Source organism: Salvelinus alpinus, chromosome 28, assembly GCF_045679555.1.
Source record: "Salvelinus alpinus chromosome 28, SLU_Salpinus.1, whole genome shotgun sequence".
NCBI classification, from domain to species: Eukaryota; Metazoa; Chordata; class Actinopteri; order Salmoniformes; family Salmonidae; genus Salvelinus; species Salvelinus alpinus.
The window spans coordinates 28,515,782-28,523,457 of record NC_092113.1 but is presented as its reverse complement, the minus strand read 5'-3'; the positions used below and the strand labels follow the sequence as shown (position 1 = coordinate 28,523,457).

The 7,676-nt window shown below is 39.6% G+C and overlaps 1 long non-coding RNA gene across 1 annotated transcript; it reads right to left on the bottom strand.

The window, feature by feature from the left end:
• Positions 1 to 1,060: 1,060 nt before the first annotated feature.
• Positions 1,061 to 7,444, bottom strand: LOC139557604 (uncharacterized). Its single transcript, XR_011671435.1, has 2 exons — positions 6,532 to 7,444; positions 1,061 to 1,314 (listed from the first exon to the last, which is right to left on the bottom strand). It is a non-coding gene; the product is annotated as an uncharacterized lncRNA (long non-coding RNA).
• Positions 7,445 to 7,676: the final 232 nt, after the last annotated feature.

Sequence of the window (7,676 nt, the reverse complement as noted above, 5' to 3'; positions counted from 1 at the left end):
CCGTGACAGAAACATGACATTCTATTTTTAGCTGATATGCGAATGAATACACAAGCAGCTATCAAATTGGGATAAGGTTTTAGGTTCTACCAGCAAGTATACGAATATTTTCCAAGCATATTTTGTTATTAGAAATCTGATTTTTTTCACATGAGCTGGGTTCGAATACTCATACTAACCGTACTATTTGTGATGTGAATTGAGTATATAGTATGCTTATTGGTCATAGTAGGGATATAGTTAGTATGCCAAAAGTTCCCGGATGTCGTACAAAATTCACCAAAATACGAAGTATACACGCAGTGGACACTCTTTCCGTGCGTATCGTTAGAAAATCCATATGTAAATTGTTAGGATCGTAAGAAAAAGCATGCATTAAACATGAAACGTAACCGTTAAATTAGATGTGTAAACGTACAAACCCTATGTTACGACTATGAATGAACATTTACACGTTCAATTCTTACTTTACATCTATGGAAGACCAACTGTTTCAAATGGTCTTACCCGGAACACGTCTTAACACTTGTAATGATCATTTTTCACTTGCTTTTTTAATTAAGTGTCAAATGTCATTTTTTGTACACGTGATTATTTCACCAGTCCAGTGTGTGTTTACATGCGATTTGAACACTTGTTATGGACATTTTTACACGCGTTCAAAACACCTGTTCAGTGTGCATTTACATGTGTGTTTAAAGTAACCTACTTTTCCAAAACCCCATTTGTTTGATGAATAAGTTAAAGCAATAATAGTCACTATACTTTCCAAATCACAAATGCTGAATCAAAATGTTTTCTAAAAATAATTTATAAACTGTTACGAGGCAGCGGAGGAAGGACCGGGGTGCACAACATTTGAGATAAATAAGCTTCTTCTGCATATGGAAAATGTCTGGGATCTTTAATTTCAGCTCATGAAACATGAAACACGAGACCAACACTTTACATGTTGCATTTATATTTTTGTTCAGTGTATAACTAAAACTAATGAGATTGTTTCAGCATGTAAAAAGTAACAGTACAAAACATACATTATTTTAGCAAACAAAATAATAAGTGAGTTTTGACTGAATATTTAATAAACATTTCAAAACAATACATTATACTATAGACCTGCTAAAATACTCACATCCAGCATAAAAAACATTAGAAACAGAATAAACTAAAATAATTCCGTATTTATTTCAGATGTAACAATTGTTCATGAAGCAAACATTGTATGACTTGGTGAAGGTGTGGTAGAAAGAAGCAGTCAGTTTTCCTCCCCCTCCTTCATCCCTGGTGCTCATTCAACATGGCATTTGGAGATTCCTGTGAACATCAACAGTCATAAACATGTAATTTTGAGCAGCAACATCTTCCTAACAAGAATTTAGACCAGTTGACAGTTCAACAGAATTCAGTCTTGTTCATGTTGATGATCGGTACTAGAGGTCGACCGATTAAATCGGGGCCGATTTCAAGTTTTCATAACAATCGGAAAGATATTTTTTTACACCTTTATTTAATCTTTATTTAACTAGGCAAGTTAGTTAAGAACACATTCTTATTTTCAATAACGGCCTAGGAACGGGGCAGAACGACAGATTTTTAACCTTGTCAGCTCGGGGGATCCAATCTTGCAACCTTACAGTTAACTAGTCCAATGCTCTAACACCTGATTACATTGCACTCCACGAGGAGCCTGCCTGTTAGCGAATGCAGTAAGCTAAGGTAAGTTGCTAGCTAGCATTAAACTTATCTTATAAAAAACAATCAATCAATGACTGTCATTGCTCCAATGACTTAACCATAAACATCAATGCCTTTCTTAAAATCAATACACAAGTATATATTTTTAAACCTGCATATTTAGCTAAAAGAAATCCAGGTTAGCAGGCAATATTAACCAGGTGAAATTGTGTCATTTCTCTTGCGTTCATTGCACGCAGAGTCAGGGTATATGCAACAGTTTGGGCCGCCTGGCTCTTTGCGAACTAATTTGCCAGAATTTTACGTAATTATAACAACATTGAAGGTTGTGCAATGTAACAGGAATATTTAGACTCATGGATGCCACACGTTAGATAAAATACGGAACGGAATAAACGTTTTGTTTTCGAGGTGATAGTTTCCGGATTAGTCAAAGGTATATGGTTTAGAGAGAAATAGTCGACGCGTTATAATTCCTGTAATAACTTGCGGCTGAATTTGAAAGGGGTTCCTTCGTTATTTTACCGTTCATGTCTTCCATATGTAACAGTATAACTTTAAACCGTCCCCTCGCCCCGACACGGGCGCGAACCAGGGACCCTCTGCACACATCAACAACAGTCACCCACGAAGCGTCGTTACCCATCGCTCCACAAAAGCCGCGTCTCTTGCAGAGCAAGGGGCAACACTACTTCTAGGTTTCAGAGCAAGTGACGTAACTGATTGAAACGCTGTTAGCGCGTACCCGCTAACTAACTAGCCATTTCACATCCGTTACACTCACCCCCCTTTCGACCTCCTCCTTTTTCCGCAGCAACCAGTGATCCGGGTCAACAGCATCAATGTAACAGTTTAACTTTAGTACGTCCCCTCGCCCCGACCTCGGGCGCGAACCAGGGACCCTCTGCACACATCAACAACGGTCGTCCACGAAGCATCGTTACCTATCGCTCCACAAAGGCCGCGGCCCTTGCAGAGCAAGGGGCAACACTACTTCTAGGTTTCAGAGCAAGTGACGTAACTGATTGAAACGCTGTTAGCGCGTACCCGCTAACTAACTAGCCATTTCACATCCGTTACACATAGAGAATGTCTTGATCTACTTCAAATAAGGTCTGTGTTTCGTGCAGGCTTAAACCGCCTCGACGTTTTGATACCCGTGTAAATCTCACTAGGATAAGGTAACGTTTGTCAACATATTTTCATAAATCCACTCTACAATTTTTTTTTATCTTCGCTTATATTTAGCCAATATTGATCAGAGTTACCTTTTCCTATGGATATCTGTAACGGGCTTCCTCCTTCTCCTCATCCGAAGAGGAGTAGCAGGGATTTGACCAAAATGCAGCGGGTTGTGAATACATATTGATTTAATAGACAAAACGGAAAAACACGACAAACACTTGAATAATTACAAAACAAATAAACGAATGTAGACAGACCTGGACACGAACTTACATACAACGTGAAGAACGCATGAACCAGGAAAACAGACTACATAAAACAAACGAACTAACAAAAACCGGAACAGTCCCGTGTGGCGTAACATACTGACACAGGAGACAATCACCCACAAACAAACAGTGAGAACAACCTACCTTAATATGACTCTCAATTAGAGGAAAACGCAAAACACCTGCCTCTAATTAAGAGCCATACCAGGCAACCCAAAACCAACATAGAAACAGCAAACATAGACTGCCCACCCAAAACTCACGCCCTGACCATCACACACATACAAAACAACAGAAAACAGGTCAGGAACGTGACAATATCTACACAGTTATAAAATTGGCACGGTGATGTAAGCCTACACGAAACACAGACCTTATTTTAAGTGAATCTAAAAATATCCTATGGAATAAATGAAGGAACCGCTTTTCAGATTTTGCTAGAAGGTGTCATGGGAATTATGACTCGCACTTTGGTTGTCAATTCTTACCATGCCCATTATTAAAATAGGATTTCCTGCATATAGAAATTAAAGTTTTTGTTTTCAACATTCATCACAGGTAACTTAAACTCTCTTTTTATTCAAACAGTTGAGAGTATTTATCTCCTAAGCAGACTCTTCAGTATCATTGTCACTTCAGAGCTGTGTGTGTGTATTTATGTATTATATTAAGTTAAAATAAAAGTGTTCATTGTTCATTCAGTATTGTTGCAATTGTCATTATTACAAAAATGTGTGTGAGTGTGTATGATATACAGTGGGGAGAACAAGTATTTGATACACTGCCGATTTTGCAGGTTTTCCTACTTACAAAGCATGTAGAGGTCTGTCATTTTTATCATAGGTACACTTCAACTGTGAGAGACGGAATCTAAAACAAAAATCCAGAAAATCACATTGTATGATTTTTAAGTAATTAATTTGCATTTTATTGCATGACATAAGTATTTGATCACCTACCAACCAGTAAGAATTCCGGCTCTCACAGACCTGTTAGTTTTTCTTTAAGAAGCCCTCCTGTTCTCCACTGATTACCTGTATTAACTGCACCTGTTTGAACTGCACCTGTTTGAACTCGTTACCTGTATAAAAGACACCTGTCCACACACTCAATCAAACAGACTCCAACCTCTCCACAATGGCCAAGACCAGAGAGCTGTGTAAGGACATCAGGGATAAATTGTAGACCTGTACAAGGCTGGGATGGGCTACAGGACAATAGCCAAGCAGCTTGGTGAGAAGGCAACAACTGTTGGCACAATTATTAGAAAATGGAAGAAGTTCAAGATGACGGTCAATCACCCTCGGTCTGGGGCTCCATGCAAGATCTCACCTCGTGGGGCATCAATGATCATGAGGAATGTGAGGGATCAGCCCAGAACTACACGGCAGGACCTGGTCAATGACCTGAAGAGAGCTGGGACCACAGTCTCAAAGAAAACCATTAGTAACACACTACGCCGTCATGGATTAAAATCCTGCAGCGCACGCAAGGTCCCCCTGCTCAAGCCAGCGCATGTCCAGGCCCGTCTGAAGTTTGCCAATGACCATCTGGATGATCCAGAGGAGGAATGGGAGAAGGTCATGTGGTCTGATGAGACAAAAATAGAGCTTTTTGCTCTAAACTCCACTCGCCGTGTTTGGAGGAATAGAAGGATGAGTACAACCCCAAGAACACCATCCCAACCGTGAAGCATGGAGGTGGAAACATCATTCTTTGGGGATGCTTTTCTGCAAAGGGGACAGGACGACTGCACCGTATTGAGGGGAGGATGGATGGGGCCATGTATCGCGAGATCTTGACCAACAACCTCCTTCCCTCAGTAAGAGCATTGAAGATGGGTCGTGGCTGGGTCTTCCAGCATGACAACGACCCGAAACACACAGCCAGGGCAACTAAGGAGTGGCTCCGTAAGAAGCATCTCAAGGTCCTGGAGTGGCCTAGCCAGTCTCCAGACCTGAACCCAATAGAAAATCTTTGGAGGGAGCCGAAAGTCCGTATTGCCCAGCGACAGCCCCGAAACCTGAAGGATCTGGAGAAGGTCTGTATGGAGGAGTGGGCCAAAATCCCTGCTGCAGTGTGTGCAAACCTGGTCAAGAACTACAGGAAACGTATGATCTCTGTAATTGCAAACTAAGGTTTCTGTACCAAATATTCAGTTCTGCTTTTCTGATGTATCAAATACTTATGTCATGCAATAAAATGCAAATTAATTACTTAAAAATCATACAATGTGATTTTCTGGATTTTTGTTTTAGATTCCGTCTCTCACAGTTGAAGTGTACCTATGATAAAAATTACAGACCTCTACATGCTTTGTAAGTAGGAAAACCTGCAAAATTGTCAGTGTATCAAATACTTGTTCTCCCCACTGTATATATATATTTAAAAATATATATTTTTTTTATAAATCGGCCGAGTAATTGGTATCGGCTTTTTTTGTCCTCCAATAATCGGTATCGGCATTGAAAAATCATAATCGGTCAACCTCTAATCGGTACAACATGAGACAGATAGCAAAATAGCAAGCCATGGTATATCAGACCGTATACCAGGGGTATGAGTCAATATTACTTGTTTACTGTTGTAATTACATTGGTAACCTGTTTTTAATAGCAATAAGGCACCTTGGGGGTATATGGCCAATATACCACGGCTAAGGGCTGTATCCAGGAACTCCGCGTTGCATCGTGCTAAGAAAAGCCCTGAGCAGTGGTATATTGTCCATATAGCACAAACCCCTGAGGTGCCTTATTGCTTAAATATATCACAGATACATGCGCATGTGAGGTTTCAAATAATAATGTTACTACTACTAGCTTGCTCTCTCCCTGGTTCCCCTGAACATTTTTATCTGATATAGCTAGTTGTTATTGTTCTTCCTTGCTCATCCAAAGCAGGCTTTTCTCCTCACTAGTCTTCAGATGCTTAACTACATGATCATCATGTTGTGGCTGTAACATGGATATTGCATTAGAACAACAACTAGATACACTCTTAGAAAAAAAGGTTCCAAAAGGGTTCTTCAGCTGTCCCCATAGTATAACCCTTTTTGGTTCGAGGTAGAACCATTTTGGGTTCCATGTAGAGCCCTCTGTGGAAAGGGTTGTACATGGAACCCAAAATGGTTCTACTTGGAACCCAAAATGGTTCTACTTGGAACGAACAAAGGTTCTACCTGGAACCAACATGGGTTCTTCATAATGTTATCATATGCGGACAGCTGAATAACTTTTTAAGTTCTAGATAGCACCTTTTTTTCTAAGAGTGTAGCTATATCAGATAGACATTTTCAGGAAAAGCAGCTAATTTAGCAAGCCAATAAAATACCTATTGCATTGGTTCAACCTTGAAATATAACTACTAAAGATAGAGATCTTACCTTTTTATCTCTGTAGCAGTTTGAGCTCACCTCGTCTGGGCACTGCAACAGCCAGATCTTATTCCCCATTCTATATTGTCTAGAAGATTCTGCAGGGAGCTAGCCTGTTCTCCTAAAACATTAGCTAATAGCTAAATTAGCCTAATTGAGCAAATCAATCTCAGCTTGCTAACTAGCAAAGCCAACCAATTATACAACAAATATACACAAAGTAAACAATTATTTTCTAAAATAATGTTAGTCTCAACCAAATGACAAGTACAAAGAACTACTGCTCTGTTCCCGAAATGTAACAACCATTAGTTACAGGCTAGACAGAAGACTATTGCTAGCTAGCTAACCAGCCATGCTATTTCAATGAAAAGAAGCTAACTTGCCAGTGTCACTGTAGTATCTGGGATCTACATCTGTTTATATTAGTTACTATACTGTTACTAAGCGGTGATGTATTACGACAGTGTTACGTTACTACACCTAATAGGAAATGCACATGCGCACTAGTGTGCCCGGAAAAACTGTAGAGCACGAGAGGTTTTGACTAAACGAAAACTAACTGTACTCCCGTCTCCTGCCTGGTCATTTCTCCACAACACAAATATTACAGTGGCGACGAGGTGATTAAACTTCTTTAACGGACATTGCTTGAAGGGAAGAATGTTGCGTGAGTAATGAAACTCAAAATAATTACGTAAATCGTCAGTTATTTTTTATTTTATTTCGCCAGTAAAAAAAGGCTAAGCACTGCTAGCAGGTACAGTGTTCAGGAGCTGCCAAGTAGCAAGACTATTGGAGTCCAGAATAGCGACACTGCCCTCTGGTGGTAAAAAAAAAAAAAAAAAATGTCATTGAACCCATTGAAATTAGGCGATCTCGGTGGAGAAATATTGTCAAGAAAAAAGAAAAAAAAAGGAAGAAGGAACGTAACACGGTGTGTACATTATTACAAATGAGTGCAGTGAACGAAGTAATTGCAGAAACTTCTGAAGTGAAGAATTAGAGGAAAATTAAGGAATACAAGGAATAAGGAAACTGAACAATTAACTGTGAAAATGGCAACCATTGGTCGAGTACCAGAGTTTGAGGCTACAAAAGAGGATTTTGATTCCTATTTGGAGCGTTTTGAGCGTTGGCTGGCTGCAAATGAA